Raw genomic sequence first — 17,824 nt, forward strand, 5'->3', positions numbered from 1 at the left:
CAATACTTTTAGACTTTCACTTTTAACTTCACCAACTTTTTAACAGTGGTTGAGTGCATTTCCCTTGCTAAATTCATCTGTTATTTTGGTCATAATTTTTTTTAATGTTTTTATTTTATTTTATTTTATTTTTGAGAGAGAGAGAGAGAGAGAAAGAGCGCAGGGGAGGGGCAGAGAGAGAGAGAGAGAGAGAGAGAGAATCTGAAGCAGGCTCCAGGCTCTAAGCTGTCAGCACAGAGCTGGATGCAGGACTCAAACTCCCAGACCGTGAGATCATGACCTGAGCAGAAGTCAGACGCTTAACCGAATGACCCACCCAGGCATCCCAGTTACTTTGGTCATAAATTCTGCTATTACAGGATTTGTATAATGACACTTTTTTCTTCATTTACAACTTTGAGTTGATCTTTATTCTATATTCTGTTTCTACTAGTGCATTTGGCTAAACTTCATACAGGCTAATCACTGGTGAAGACATTATTCTACTTCTAATTCTAAATCCTCCTTTCAAATCATTAAGGAAAAGTCTAATGGTGAATTTAGATTCCATTTGTAGTCTCCCAGTTGCAAACACATGCGTAAAATAATAGCTTTTCACTTTACTATTCACAGTAAAAGTTTTTAATCATGCTTGACTTCATAGCCATTTACGCAATATTATGTGTCTCAAAATAATGGCAAAATGTTAGATTTGTGTAATTATTAACATAATAAGCATAACTTCTTAAATTCTGATGCAAGAAAAATTAATTGAAAACTTAATGCACTTACACAGAATCTTATCTTTTTTCATGTATTTTTTAATTAATTAATTAATTAATTAATTTATTCATTTATTTTTGTGGGATTCTTGAAATTCCTTATAGAAAGTGCTAGAGATTCATACACAATTTAAAATAACTTTGTCCTGGGTCACCTGTGTGGCTCAGTTGGTTGAGTGTCTAAGGCTCAGGTCGTGATCTCATAATTCATGAGTTAGAGCCCTGTGCTGGGCTCTGTGCTGACAGCTCAGAGCCTGGACCCTGCTTCAGATTCCATGTCTCCCTCACTCTTGGCCCCTCCCCCACTCATTCTCTCTCTCTCTCTCTCTCTCTCTCTCTCTCTGTCATAAAAATAAATATTAATTTTTTTAATCAAATAAAATAACTTTGTCCTATGGCTATAACATATATTCTGTTTGTTGGGACTTGTCAAAGACAAGAGATTTGTTTTCTTCACATTCTTTCCTTTTCAAATGGAAGTTCTGATAATTCATTTTTCCAGAAAATTGGCCTGAGTTCTTCATCGTAAATTATAAAACCCCACAGAACCCCACATCAGGCTCTGTGCTGACAACTCAGAACCTGGAGCCTCCTTCAGATTCTCTCTCTCTCTCTCTCTCTCTCTCTCTCTCCCTTTCCCCTTCCCCTGCTCATGCTCATGCTCTGTGTCTCTCTCTCTCAAAAATAAAATAAAATAAAAACATTAAAAAAATTATGACCAAAGTAACAGATGAATTTAGCAAGGGAAATGCACTCAAACCACTGGTTTATCAACTGGTTTATAGATCAACTGGTTCATCCAGAGCAGTGCTGTTCAATTTGTGTGACAATGGAAATATTCTCTAGACTGTCCAAGATGGCAGCTACTAGTGACATGAGCACTTGGAATGTGTCAAGAAACATGGGGGATTCATTTATAATGTTATTTAATTTTAAGTAATTTAAATTTAAACATACATATAGCTAGTGGCTTCTATAAACTGAACTATATTAAAGAAATACCCTTTATATCATTTAGGATCCTCAATATCACTATTCAGTATGTATTATTGCCAGCACATCCAAGAGGATCAAATTACATGAATCCAAAGGAAGATATCAAAATTTAATTTTTCAATGAGAAGAGCAAAACTTACAAAACAAAAATGGGGCACCTGGGTGGCTTAGTTGGTTGAGTGCTGGACTCGATTTTTGCTCAGGTCATGATCCCTGGGTTGTAGGATCGAGCCCCACTTCTCGAGCATCTGCATTGAGCATGGAGCCTGCTTGGGATTCCCTCTCTTCCTCTCCCTCTGCCCGTCCCCTGCTTGCTTGTGTGCTTGTTCAATCTCTCTCTCAAAAAAACAAACAAACAAACAAACAAAAAAACAAAAAAACAAAACAAAACAACAAAAAAAGCCCATAAAAACAACAAAACTCTATGAGTGTGTTTCAGAGACTTGAGTTGTTTGCTTGCTTTTTTATTTTTAATTCAACAGGTAAGAATATTTATTGATTAACTATAAGGTAGGGCATTTTCCCTGAAACAATAAGATGGAATGAGACAAGCACAAAAACAAGTTGTATTTATGAGGGGAGTGACAATTTAAATCAATATTTCATAGCTGGACTGAAGTGATGGTATGTTTAAAAAAGCAGGGAGAAGAATCCAGGGAAGGGACATTCCAGAAAATATCTATACTGCTTTCAGCTCTACTGGTAAGTTACTTTCGTCAGTAGGGGAGAAGAGAATCTGTACCTGCAGCTGAGTCACGGAAATGAACTAACTTGGATGCTATTTTTTAAAAGTATTATTGTTAAGCTTTCCAGTTCCATAACATGTACATGGTATGTATGGAAAATACTATTTCTACACAAAAATGTCAAAAAACAAATAAAGGCAAAACTGCCATTTCTAAATGAAAACTAGTATATTTTATGCTTTCACAATTAATATAAAGCTAATTATACTTCCAAGTTTTGATATGCCAATATGATCCTTCTAAATGCAAGCAAAGTGTAACATGGGACAGGTATATTACAAATTTGTACCCAAATATTCAGAAAATTTGTTAAATGGCTCAAACGGAGAAATAACAAACTTTCTCATCTAAGAATCAGGCAAACTACGGCAAGTAAAGAAAAGGGTTCCAAATGGCCACCTAGGACACCTGGGAAAAATGAAGGACTTCCAAAGTTTAGAGACAGACTTCTGGTTTCAGCTATACCCTATCAACAACTTTGAAGTTATCATTCCATCCTCTTAAGAAAAAGATGAAGAAACTGAAAACCAATCATTTTTCTTAGATTCATCAAGAACTAAGCCTTCAAGGCAAACTGTCGCCCTAAAATCTGAAGAAGGGAAAAATCCAGGGTCTGTCTCATGATTTGCTTAACCGGAACAGAAGCTGAAGGAGCCATAAACTTATAGGAACGCTTCTATGGTAATTAAAATTGCTGGAGGCTGAATGTTGAGGACCCTGAGACTGAGAAACTTCTGGGGCACAGTATTAGGAAGGCACTATCTTTCCACGGGCTTTACCTTCAAGGATCCTTACTAGGTTCTCGAAATGAAGATCAGAGAAAAATCTCCTTAGGTCATGGCAGGAGAAAAAAAAAGGGGGAGCGGCAATCTTTGTGAAATATGCTCAAAGCCTTCTCCATAACAAAGGTCTGCTCTCCAGGGTGAAACTTCATCAAAGCCTCATCCAGGCTGGAGAGGGAACTGCCCACACCTCAGCCTCCTGGAATCTTTCTGTCTTATCAGAGTGAAGAAAGAAATGCTTTACTAGTGAAGAAAAACACTTATGCTGTCACAAACCAAAGACAAAACCCACTGAAAATAATGATATACTCATCATATTATAGGATGCTTCCTCTCCTCAATATCTGAGCATACACAAATAAGGCTTCTGTCTAATAAGAGTGGATTGCCAATAAAGAGCTACAAGGCATAGACTCTCTCCCTGGAAGAGTACATAGCAAACCCCGAAGTCAAGAGCAGAAACAAAAACAGACACTGGAGGAAGTAGACCTACTACTTACTACTACCTACTATTGTAGGCTCGGACCTACAGCTACAACAAATATTTGAACATAGCTCAACTCATAGATTCACATAAATTCTCACATTAAAGTCCTACTTACCTCAGTTTCTATTATCTGACACAGTAAGTCCAGCTATCAGCAAAAAGTGAAGAGGCATACCAAATTGTAAGAAAAAACATTAAAGAAACAAAGGAAGAGTTAGAACCAAACTCAGAGATAGGATGCAGATGTTGGAATTATCTGAGAGGGAATTTTAAATGACTATGGTTAATATGTTAAGGGCCCAACGGAAATAGTAGACAACATTCAGCAACAGATGGGTAATGTAAGCAGAAATGTGAAAACTCAAAAGGTTAGGGATGTCTCATATCTTGCTGGCATAACTTTTTATCTATAAATTAGTTGTGCAAATTTGCATAATGATGCCTTGAGAATGAAATAAGATATGCAGAAGATGATGTTGCCTAACATTTTAACAGTATTTTGGAGCTCACAATATGTTGTTGCTTATCTTATTTCATTAGGCCCTAACCATGGTTCTGGGAAGTAGAACATCAGGCATTATTATTGTCCTTGAACAAAGCAGGGTTTAGAGGTTGTATCAGTCTGTGTAAAGCAAAGTCATGCTGTGATAACAAACAGCATCCAAATCTTATGTCTCTTAGATTACTGGTTAATCAAGTGTGTGACTTTGACTCTTTAATTCTAAGAAACAAGCTGCAAGAACATTTCTTTTGTCATGTTAGTGGGGGAAACGAAAAGCATCAACAGAAGTGATGCTTCTTAAAGTTCTTTTGGAGAAAGAGTATATACCATTTCCTCTTATTTTGCATTGAAAAAATCAAATCATATGACCACATTTGTTGTCAGTGGTGAGCACTTTTAATCTACCCACAGACCATGGTTCAGTAGGAAAGAACCAAGAGTCAGAGGCAGGAATTATTTAGACAGTAATATACTATACAGCAGAAATCAGGGCTTACTCAAGATTGTGTGGTGGCATTATGTGATTATAAGTTCTCTGATTCCAAATTTAGTGTTGTTATAATTTGTTCATTTAGAAAGCAAAACAAAGGAAACTTAAAACTTAAAATTGAATACATAGTTTTAATAGTGTTAATTCAGTAAGCAAATGCATTCCTTCACATATCAGTTAGGAGTAGCATCAGCTACATGCTTTTTGCTGAATAAGTGGGAGTTTTATTTTCCTACCTAGTAAGAATTTCTAAAAAGACAGCCCTATGCCTGACACAGAGTTCCATGTTGCTATCAAATACACAAGCATTTTAAAGCTTTTCTTAACATATGACTTTTGTCTTTATACCTATGGTCTCTAGTAACTCGCCCATAGTCATGTCTGTATTCCATGTAAAAAGAAAGATACATTTAAGAGATAGAAGTTTTCTAGCAAATGAAAACTTATTGTCCTTGACTGAATTTTAATAAACATTATATTTCTCAATAAATGCAAGCTTATTTTATCTAATACTTACAAATTTGATTTTGTACAAACTATTGATATTAAACAACAGAAGAAAAATGGAGTAAGAAAAAATATGTAATCAATTTTTTTAAGTGAAGGCCAGAAAGGAGATAAAAGAAACATTAGAGATAAACCAAATAATGTAAAATAAGATGATAAATATGAAATTCAAATGCAATAACTAATTATGTGTGATAAAAATGGACAAGTAATCTTGTAAAGGCATCAAGACAGATTTAAAAGAAAGGAAAAGAGAGTAAATAAAATCTAATACTACACTGCTTACAAATGACTCATTAAAAGCGTAAGGACCTATAAAGGATAAAATTAAAAGAAAAAAAGCAAACAAAAATACTAGACAAATTTAAACTAAACATAGTAGATATAGCTATAATAATGCCAGGTAAAACAGACTTTCATATAAAAGCAGTTAAAAGTATAATGAGGACTGGGGCAGCTGGGTGGCTCAGTCAGTTAAGCATCTGACTTTGGCTCAGGTCATGATCTCACAGCTGGTGAGTTCGACCCCACGTGGGGCTCTGTGCTGACAGCTCAGAGCCTGGAGCCTCTTCAGATTCTGTCTTTCTCTCTCTCTCTCCGCTCCTCCCCCTCTTACTCTCTGTCTCTGTCTCTCAAAAATAAATAAACACCAAAAAAAATTTAAGTGTAATGAGGATTACTTCAACATAGTTAATTAAACAAGAATATATTATACTTGTAGATTTGTGTGCATCTGATAAATAGCTCCAGAACACATACAGTAAAAATTAATGGAATTACTGGCAGAAAGAGAGACAAAAAATGATACTTTCACGTAACTTTCTCAGTAATTGGTGGAATAAATCTATAAAATAAGCAATAAACAGGGGTGGCTGGATGGCTCAGTCGGTTAAGTGTACAACTTCCGCTCAGATCATGATCTCACAGTTTGTGGGTTTGAGCCCCATGTTGGGCTCTGTGCTGACAGCTTGGAGCCTGGAGCCTGCTTTGGATCCTGTGTCTCCCTCTCTCTGTTCCTCCCCTGCTTAGGCTCTGTCTCTCTCTCAAAAATAAATAAATATTTTAAAATTTTTTTAAAAAGCAATAAACAAAAAAACTGAGCAAAACTGTTGACAAAACCGAAAAATGAAAGTTCATAGAATCTCAGAAACAACAATTTCAGAATATGCTTATTTCACACATATAGAAAGTTTATATGACTAGGACCACAAAATTCAAAACCTGTGATAACAAATATCAAAGGATAAAATACTATACTCCATAATCTGATCCCAATTCAAAAAACAAGAAGCAAATAATGAAATATAAGTAAAAAATTCTCAGGTCTAATAAGTTAAAATAACTAATTTATCAAATAAGCAATTATAAAGGACACTTAAAGCAATTTTTGGAAACCAGTGAATAAAAATATTAAATATCAAGAAGTCACAAAGTCACCATCCAAATATGGAAATACATAAAAATGGGAGTTGCAGATCAACAAGAGTTAGAGTTTTCAATAAATACTGCTAGGAAAATTGCTTATTTAGGTGGGAAAAAATGTCTATAAGGAAATGAAATTCTCCTTCCTTACAGTGTACAATTTCAACTGGATGCAAGACCAAAATGTCAATGGAGAAATATTAAAATCTTTGAAAATGTAAAGAATATCTTCTCCAGTAAATGTTTTCTAGTAAAGAAGAAATTCTTAAACCAAGCTTTAAGAAAAACACTAGTAAAAACAAAATGATTGATAAATTTAACCATATCAAAATTAAGAAACTGTGTTCAGTAAATGCTCCAATAAAAATTCTGAAAAAGATAAGCTATGAACTGAAAGACAGTATCCGCAGAACACAGAACTATCAGTATGTAAAATACTCAAAGTACTAAGAACCAGTAAGAAAAAAAGAAGTAACTCAAAACAAAAAATAAAAATAAAGAGGGTAAAAAGCTCACATAAGCTCCTCAACAAAAAGGAAACTTAAGTGGTCTATGAAGATATTAAAAGATGTGCCAATATATCAGTTACAGGCATACCCGAAATAAAATTAAAATGAGATACTATTTTTAGCCAAATTTTTATTTAGGCAAAAAAAAAAAAAAAATTTAAAGCATAAGCTAACAACTGCTAGTGAGATCACAGATCAACAAATACTTCCTTGGCAATTGTTAGGGGTAAAAATTTGTACGCTACTGTGGAAACTACTAAGACAACCCCTAATAAAATTAAATATGCATGCATCCTTCACTCAGTAATCTCATTCTTAAGTATAAACTTAATATGTGTTGCATATTTCTGCCACAAGAAATACACAAGGCATCCACAGTAATCCAAATATCAATCAGTGGTAGACTGTTGCTTATGTTCATAACACAGAATTTCATACAATAACACAGATGAATCCTACAGGCTTAGTAATAATAAATGAAATAAGCAGGCATGATTTAATGCATGCAAAGTTAAAAAACAGGCAATAATAAATAATGTAATTGTATTATTTTCAGAAAAGTCAGGATGGTGGTTACCTTATTTTGGATGGGGAGCATGTGATTTGGAAAAGGCAGACATTGGGCTTCTAAGGTATTGGCAATAATCTACTACAAACCAGGTTATCCTCTGAGTATTTACCACGTAATAACTCCTTTAAGTGCACCCACAGGTTTTATATACTTTTCGATATTTATGCTAAATTTTTATAATAAAGTTACAAATTATAAAGAAATTCTAAATTATAAAGATTGTAACTATTCTCTGTGCATCATACAACATATTATGAAAAGAATGCAAATGTGGAGCTAGATCGAACAGCCTTCAAATCACTTTTCTATTACTGTCTAAGCCTGGACCCTGGAGGGCACTAGCCTCCCCTATTTATAAAAGAGGCATAGGACCATGGTTAGGATTAAATGAGATCATCTAACATGTTTGTGTTTTGTTATGCTCCCAAACATACCTGTTCTTATTCTTAATATTTGTTAATGGCACCACTACCTATTTCCTAATTTCTCAGGCCAGAAATTGGCTGGTCAGCCTTTTCCCCATTAGCCCTCATTTTTCACTCCAGTTCCAGAACATTGTACATCCTCAAGGTCCTACACATGTCTTCTCTATGCCACTTTATGTTTAGGCTTCTGTGATCTCTACCCCGAAATTATTTCTATGGCTTTAATTTTTATGTTCTTGGCTGAGGTCTTATCTACCCCTCCCCCTTTTACTTATCCCTCACAGATAAACAGAGTGACCCTTCCCAAATATATGAGCATGTCTGTTCATATATCTGCCCTCCTTAAACAATTTCAATTACTCATCATCAACTAATTGATAATATACAATTTTCCCTCTATTTGTTTATTTATAAATATCCATGTATCTGCCTATTCATTGTTCAACTCATGCATTCATATATCCATCCATCTAAAATATGATCATCTCTTTAAGTATATTAGATTTTTTTAATGCAATTACTGAGGCTGCCATAGTCTAATGAAGGATACTTTCATACTATATAATATTATGCCTGAAATCTTATATTTATTTTCTCTCTGTAACACTTTTTTCTCCCAGACTACTGAAATATGAGTATCTGTTAAAACATACTTTGCTGTACCCTTACTTTGTGATGTACCCTCTGTATCCATAGCCCTTTCCTGATGGTAAACACATTCTCACAATTAGTTCTGTATGATCTCATCTTCTGTAGGATGCCATCTTGGATTGCCTTGGATAATGTCAGTCGTACTCACTTCTATATTCCTTTAGAGATTTCTGTCAATAAATCCATTTTATTATGTTTACATATTATGTTTACCTATCACAAGCTATTGAGAATAGAAACTGCCAAACTTAACTCTATAGTCTCATAAACTACACAAAGAGCTAGATCATCAAAGGCATTCAGTAGAAGATATGCATTTTGATGATATAATTTTGATGATTATAAGATTTTAATTATTTTTTCCCTCATATATGTTCTATACTCTTGACTTGCAATTGCTTATTTTCAAGCCTCTGCATTTTTCTATCTCTCTCTTGTGAGGATTGTGCAGCCTACTTTGTTTCCTGTACAGCCTGGTAAATCTGGGAAGCTTAATAAATATTGGAATAATAATAACATATAGTGAGCCAGAGTCCCTGTTATTTTTATTTCTCTGCCCAAGACAACTTTATAGGCAGGAACTTCAAAGGAAATAATTTCATTATCAATGACAGTTGAGTTTACACTTTATAAAATTTTTTCTATTTTCCCAGTCTGTGAAATTTATGAGATACCCAAATGTGTTTAGGAAAGTAATTTGAAGTTACACTCTGGCCTTAATATGAGAAGTACTAAAACCTCTAATTGCATTTCAGGTAGTAGATCAACCCGACCTTCCATAATAGGAACCTGAAAGATAGGAGGAATTTGTGTATTGTTAACATTCAAATTCAATATTATCTTTATTTAAAATGCCTATGTATTGCTACATTGTGATAAGACAGCCTTCATTCTGACTCTACCAAATTCATACTCTTATACCCTAATTACAGCACCAATAAAGTTGAAATTATCTGATCTGGAAGCACTCTATGCTGTGGATTACCCTTACCAACAAGCAAAGAGTTGTGAATAAAGTCCATTTGTCACCCACTGATGAAATTTCAGGGTTGAACAGATTGGAGAAAATCACCCTTTCTTTTCTGCCTATTGCATTTTACTATGAGTACTTATAAAATTAACTGGAAGAAGAGCACAATTTAAAAATATATATTTTCTATATTGACATGGTTCTCTCTTGTACAGGCAAATCATATCATTATCCACTCTGTCATCAAGTGGATTTTCTTCTGATTCGTAGTGTGAGCTTATTTTTTAAAGTTCTATTTCAAAAAAAAAAAAAAACACTTCTATTTAGAAAATTGAAATAGCTTTCTATTGCTAACCACCTATACAGTGCTGTTTATCTCAGCAGCATTTTTTAACAGAAAAGACAACCTGTCTTTCCATCCTATTCCTTGGAATATTAAAACACTGGTAGATAACCTGTATTGAAATATGGTGTCGGGTGGGGGGTGGGGGTTGTGTGTAATGTAACCTAGTTTGCATTCGCTATCCACCTGAAACATATTTACTTTCTCTATGAATGAAGCAAGGGCTCATTTCCTCATTCCACCTTGATGATTATGAACTTTTTACACAACCAAATTTTCTACTGATTATAATTTGATGAAGAAAATGTCAGAAACATTAAATCAAATCAAATGGCATTCCTCAGGAAACACACACACACACACACACACACACACACACACACACACATTCATACACACATAAAGTGCCATATCCTGCATCTGTTAGGTTGCCAAGTCAAGGATTCTGGAGTAGAATATAATGTTACTGTTACCATGGCTTATGGGTATAGAGAAGATCACCTACTCTTTGTGTCTTTTCAGAGCCTTTGCAAAGGCATTTGTCACTGTCAAATCTATGAATATGCATGCTTTGGTTGTGGATGAGCTATAACACAGCCATTCACTGTAGTTATAAATCAGCCACTCCTTGGAATATCATTTCTTGTTGCTACATAGAAGGTTAACAGAAAGGAAAAGTGTTCCCCCTACCATTTCTTACTTCTCATGGAAATCTGTTCCCTCAGGTGACATTTATGAAAGAAACTGCAGTCTTGTTAATGCTTGTGAAAAGCATTAACTGTCAGCATATCTGTCCTCAGTTGCTCCATCTGCTTCTATGAATACAATTTGTCTTTAATGTCCCAACCCTCTAATTATCACCTGTGCCATCTAAAATTTAATAAGCGAAATCATGGGCTATGGTTTTTATCCTTCTTTGAGTCTTTATTAAGAGTGGAGGTAAAAGCCTAAATAATTTGCATGTTTTTTTTTCTTGATTTCCTCAGTGGATGAAATCCCAAAAAGCAACTTATGGATTCTCTTGTTTAAATGTATAATTTCATCAATTCTGCTGCATTTCTGGATCCCAAATACGTATATGACAAGTAAAGATGCATTATATTCAAAAGAAATATTTAGGGAGAAGCAGATTTTGACTAATTGCATCATTTGGAGATGTATTTACCAAATTCAATGTGTTATTATATCACAAAAATGGAGAGCTCAGCATTCAAATTCCATATGATAATAATACTTAACAGGATACATTATGAATACACATAGCCTTTTTTCTGTTATGTGTATAGAAAATTAGATTATTGTATTTGGCAAGGCAAGAGCTAACATATAAAATATAAACTTCTCATTTCAAAGTGTATGGCAAGATGGACAGCGGGGGTGTGAAAGCCTCTGTCCAGGGACAAGAGGGGGTGGTGCCAATTTCCCCCCAACATCAACACAGTGGGACTTTAGAGAGCAACACAGCAGCCCCCAGTGGAGAGAGGACCCACTTACACCAAAATCTGCCTCACCCCCCAAATCCTGGCAACTGCTTATTTACCGGGGCAAGACTGACTCTGAGCCAAAGCAGTGGGTCTCTCCTCCAGAGGACCAGCACAGACGAAACCCCACATGCTGAAAATCGAGTGCTTCAAAATGATTCCTGCAGTTCTGGTGGAAATAGGATCAGGCTTACTTTAGGTTTTCTTTTTTTTTCTTCTTCTTCTTCTTTTCTTTTGAAATCAGGCTGATAGTTTCTTGTTTTATGTTTTGTTTTGGTTTGTTTTTGTTTTTTTTTTTTTTTTTGTTTTTCATTTCCTTTTCTCTCTCTTTTGGATCAGGCTTATTTACTCTTTTTCTTTCTTTTTTCTTCTGTTAGCTTTTTTTCCTTTATTTTTCTTTGGAATCAGCCTTATAGTTTTTTGATTCTCTGATTTTTGTTATTGTTGTTGTTACCATTCCCCTTCCTTTTATTTTTCTTTTTTTTTTTGGAATCAGGCTTTTCTCCCCACCTTTTTTTTCCAGGCTTATTTTAACGAACAAATCAAAGCACACCTACTTAAAGGTCCAAATATTCCCCACTGCAAGCAAGGAGGAGCTCTGCAGAGGATGGGCCAGTGGGAAAGTGTAGCCAAAACACAACAGCAGAGTGCACACAGCATACATCAGAAACACTTTCTGAAGTGCCAGGCCCTAGACAGTGTATGACCCCTTTTTAATATAGCAGTACTCTCAAGTGCAGGAAACATAACAAGCTTTCAAAACAAGGCAAAGACAGAAACTTAGTCAAAATGACAAGACAGAGGAATTCTCCCCAAAAGAAAGGTCAAGAAGATATCACATCCAGGCACTTGCTGAAAACAGATATAAGCAATATATCTGATAAAGAATTTAGAACAACAATCATAAGACTACTAGCTGGGCTTGAAAAAAGCATAGAAGACACCAGAGAAATGCTTGTTGCAGAGATCAAAGACCTAAAAACTAGTAAGGTTGAAATAAAAAATGCTACAGCTGAGACGCAAAACTGACTGGATACAGTCACAATGAGGACTGAAGACGCAGAGGAGATAATAGGCATATAGAAGATACAATTATGGAAAATAATGAAGCTAAAAAGAAGAGGGAAAGAAAACTATTAGATGACAAGAGGAAATTTAGTGAACTCAGTGATTTCATAAAACAAAACAATATCCATATCACTGCAGTCCCAGAAGAAGAAGAGTAGGTGCAAGGGGCAGTAGAAAAAAAAAAAAAAAAGGTTTATTTGAACAAATTATAGCTGAGAACATCCATAATCTGGGGAGGAAACAGGCATTCAAGTTCAAGAGGAACAGAGAACTTCCTTCAAAATCAACAAAAACAGGTCAACACCATGACACCATCATAGTGAAACTAGCAAAATACAAAGACAAAGAGAGAATTCTGAAAGCAGCTACAGACAAAAGGTCCCTAACCTACAAGGGTAGACACATAAGGTTAGCCACAGACCTGTCCAGTGAAACTTGGCAGGACAGAAGGGAGTGGCAATAAATACTCAATGTACTAAATGGGAAAAATATGCAGCCAAAAATTCTTTGCACAGAAATGCTGTCATTCAGAAGAGGAAAGATAAAGAGTTTTCAGACAAAAACTACATCAGCCCTGCAAGAAATTTTAAGGGAGACATTTTGAGTGCAGGAAAAAAAAAAAGAAGAAGAATACCAAAAGCAACAGACTACAAAGGGCCAAGGAACACCACCAAAACAAAACAAAGTGAAACAAAACAAAACCCAACAAAACAAACAAAACAACAACGAAAAACTCTACAGGCAACATAATGGCACTAAATTCATATCTTTCAATAATCATTCTGACTGTAAATGGACCAAATGCTCCAATCAGAAGACATAGGGTATCAGAATGGATTAAACAAAACAGAACAGCAAGCCAAGATCCATCTCTAGGTTGCCTACAGGAGACTCATTTTAGACCTAAAGACACCTGCAGATTGAAAATGAGGAGATGGAAAAGTATCTGGCATGCTAATGGATGTTAAAAGAAAGCCAGAGTAGCCATACTTATACCAGACAAACTAGATTTTAAAACAGAGACTGTAACAAGAGATGAAGAAGGTCATTGTATCATAATTAAGGGGCCTATTCATTGAAAATACCTAACAATTGTAAATATTTATGCCCCCAACTTGAAAGAACCCAAATATATAAATCAATTAATAACAAACACACAGAAACTCATTGATAATAATACCATAATAGTAGGGGACTGCAACACCCCATTTACAACAATGGACAGATCATCTAAACAGAAAATTGACAAGGAAAAAAAATGGCTTTCAATGACACAATGGACCAGATGGATTTATATTCAGATATATTCAGAACATTTCATCCTAAAGCAGCAGAATATATATTCTTCTCGAGTGCACATGGAACAGTCTCCAGAAGAGGTCACATACTAGGTCATAAATCAGCCCTCAACAGCTACAAAAAGATCGAGATCATAACATGCATATTTTCAGATCACAACACTATAAAGCTTGAAGTCAACACAAGACAAATATGGAAAGCTCTCAAATACAGGTTAAAGAACATCATACTAAAGAATGAATGGGTTAAACAGGAAATTAAAGAAGAAGTAAAATGTACTAAGCAAATAAAAATGAAAACACAACAGTCCAAACCCATTGGGATGCAGCAAAGGCAATCCTAAGAGGAAAGTATATTCCAATTCAGGTCTATCTCAAGAAGCAAGAAAGTTTCCATTATGCCATCTAACCTTATACATAAAGGAGCTAGAAATAGAACAGCAAATAAAGCCTAAAGCCAGCAGAAGAGGGGAAATAACCAAGATTAGAGCAAAAATAAACAATATGGAAACAAACAAACAAACAACAACAACAAAAACCCAATAAAACAGATCAATGAATCTTAGAGCATCTGAAAGAATAAACAAAATTGATAAAGCCCTAACCAGACTTCTCAAAAAGAAAGGAGAAATGATTCAAACAGATGAAATCATGAATGAAAGAGGAAAGATCACAACCAACACCACAGAAATACAATTAAGAGAATGCCATGAAAATTATACATCGACAAATTGGGCAGGGGTGCCTGGGTGGCTCAGTCAGTTGAGTGTCTGATTTCGGCTCAGATCATGATCTCACAGTTTGTGGGTCTGAGCCCCACGTTGGGTTCTGTGCTGACAGCTCAGAGCCTGGATCCTGCTTCGGATTCTGTGTCTCCCTCTCTCTTTGACCCTCCCCCACTCACACTCTGTCTCTGTCTCTCAAAAATAACAAAACTTTAAAAAAATTTAAAAACAAACAAACAAAGAAACAAAACAAACTGGGCAATCTGGAAGTAATGGACAAACTCCTAGAAACTCACAGATTACCAAAACTGAAACAGGAAGAAATAGAAAATTTGAACAGACCCATAATCAGCAAAGAAATTGAGTCAAAATAAAAAATCTCCCAATAAACAAGAGTGAGGGGAAAGCAGATTTATACTAGCCAAAGCAATCTACGCATTTAATGCAATCCCTATCAAAATACCATGAACATTCTTTGCAGAGCTAGGTCCAACAATCTAAAAATTTGTATGGAGCCACAAAAGACCCTGAATAGCCAATACAATCTTGAAAAATTGTATAGAAAATGTATACAATTGTACACAATGTACACAAAATGTATAATGTACACAAAATGTATACAAAATTGTATACAAAAATGTTTACAGCAGAATTACCAAGAAAAAGAAAAAAAACTGGAGGCATCACAATTCTAGATTTCAAGCTATATTACAAACCTGAGGTCATCAACGCAGTATGGTACTGGCACAAAAACAGACACATAGATCAGTGGAACAGAAGAGAAAACCCAGATCCACAACTATATGGTCAACTCATCTTTGACAAAGAAGGAAAGACTATCTAGTAGAAAAAAGATAGTCACTTCAACAATTGGTATTGGGGAAACTGGATAGCGACATGCAGGAGAATGAAACTAGACTGCTTTCTTACACATCACACAAAGATAAATCCAAAAGGGATGAAAGACCTAAATGTGAAACAGGAAACCATCAAAATTCTAGAGGAGAAAACAGGCAGCAAGCTCTTTGACCTCAGTCACAGAAACTTCTTACTAGACACATCACTGAAGGCAAAGAACAAGAAAGCAAACATGGACTACTTGGACCTCATCAAGATACAAATTCTTCTACACAGCGGAGAAAACAATAAACAAAATTAAAAGGCAGCCTACTGAATGGAAGTAGATATTTGCAAACGACATATGTGATAAAGGGTTAGTATCCAAAATATATACAGAACATATCAAACTCAACACCCAAAAAACAAACAAGCCATTTAAGAAATGGGCAGAAGACATGCATAGACACTTATCCACAGGAGACATCCAGATGGCCAACAGACTCATAAAAGATGCTCAACATCACTCATTATCAGGGAAATACAAATCAAAACCATGATGAGCTATGACTTCACTCTTGTCAGAATGGCTAAAATTAACAACACAAGAAACAACAGCTGTTCGTGAGGATGTGGAGAAAAGGAACCCTCTTGCACTGCTGGTGGGAATGCAAACTGGTCCAGCTACTCTGCAGAAGAGTGTGGAGGTTCCTCAAAAAACTAAAAATAGAACTACCCTATGACCCAGCAATTGCACAATTAGGTATTTACCCAAAGGATACAAAAATACAGATTCAAAGGCATACATCACCCAATGTTTACAGCAGAATTACCAAGAATAGTCAAACTGTGGAGACAGTCAAATGTCTATCAACTGATGAATGGATAAAGAAGATGTGGTATATACATACAATGGAATATTATTCAGCCATCAAAAAAAATGAAATCTTGCGATTTGCAATGACATGGATGGATGGAACTAAATGTATTATCCTAAGCGAAATAATTCAGAGTAAGACAAATGCATGATATCACTCATATGTGGAATTTAAGAAACAAAAGGGATGGACATATGGGAAGGGGAGGGGAGAGAAGAAAGGGAAACAAACCACAAGAGACTTTTAATGATAAAGAACAAACTGAGACTTGATGGAGGGACGTGGGTGGGAGATGGGCTAGATAGGTGATGGGCATTGAGGAAGGCACTTGTGACAAGTAATGGGTGTTGTAAAGGAATGCTTAAACTTTATGAACACTATTTGGCAGTGACATTATGTTAGTTGAATTTACCTGCCTAAAGTCTCTTTTCTTATCAGTACTCTGATTTGTCCTTCCAACTTGCCTCCACTTCCTTTCTTAACAACTGTAAAAAGAGTAGTAAAGATTGAATTATAAATTTATTTCTAAATGATTCCTTGCATAAAAATTCATGTGATATTTCTGAAGACTAATGATCTTATGAAAGAATGGGGTTCTTTTTTGTAAGACTCTATCTTGTATACACATGATTTTAGGATTATTTTATGCTGCATTGAAATTATTTTTATAATCAAGAGTCTATACATTTCTTAGACCATGAGGGATTCACCTTTTCAACTATATTTTTATTTATTTTTTTAACGTTTTTATTTATTTATTTTTGAGACAGAGAGAGACAGAGCATGAACGGGGCAGGGGCAGAGAGAGAGGGAGACACAGAATCAGAAGCAGGCTCCAGGCTCTGAGCCATCAGGCCAGAGCCCGACGCCGGGCTCAAACTCACAGACCGCGAGATCGTGACCTGAGCTGAAGTCGGACGCTTAACCGACTGAGCCACCCAGGCGCCCCACTACTATATTTTTAATTACATGACTTCAAATTCTCACCAGTGTAGTGACTGGACTGATGCCTTTGTCATCAGATGCAACCTTATGGAGTTTTACTATCGAACTGCTTTAAGTCCATGCAGTTAGGAAGTATTTCTTTCATTCATTCATTCATTCATTCATTCACTCATTCATTTTTAGGAGAGAGAGTGGGCAAGGGAGAGAAAGAGAGGGAGAATCTTAAGCAGGCTCTAAGCTCAGTGTGAAGCCTAACACAGGTCTTGATCCTACCACCCTGGGATCATGACCTGAACTGAAATCAACAGTCAGATGCTCAACCAACTGAGCCACCCAAACACTCTGGTAAGTACTTTAAAGTACTTTATTACATTGGTTATGAACACTGCCATGTGTGTGCATATTTGTGGGTGTGTGTGTGTGTGTGTGT

Source organism: Herpailurus yagouaroundi, unplaced genomic scaffold (assembly GCF_014898765.1).
Source record: "Herpailurus yagouaroundi ecotype Mexico unplaced genomic scaffold, PumYag 187, whole genome shotgun sequence".
NCBI classification, from domain to species: domain Eukaryota; kingdom Metazoa; phylum Chordata; class Mammalia; order Carnivora; family Felidae; genus Herpailurus; species Herpailurus yagouaroundi.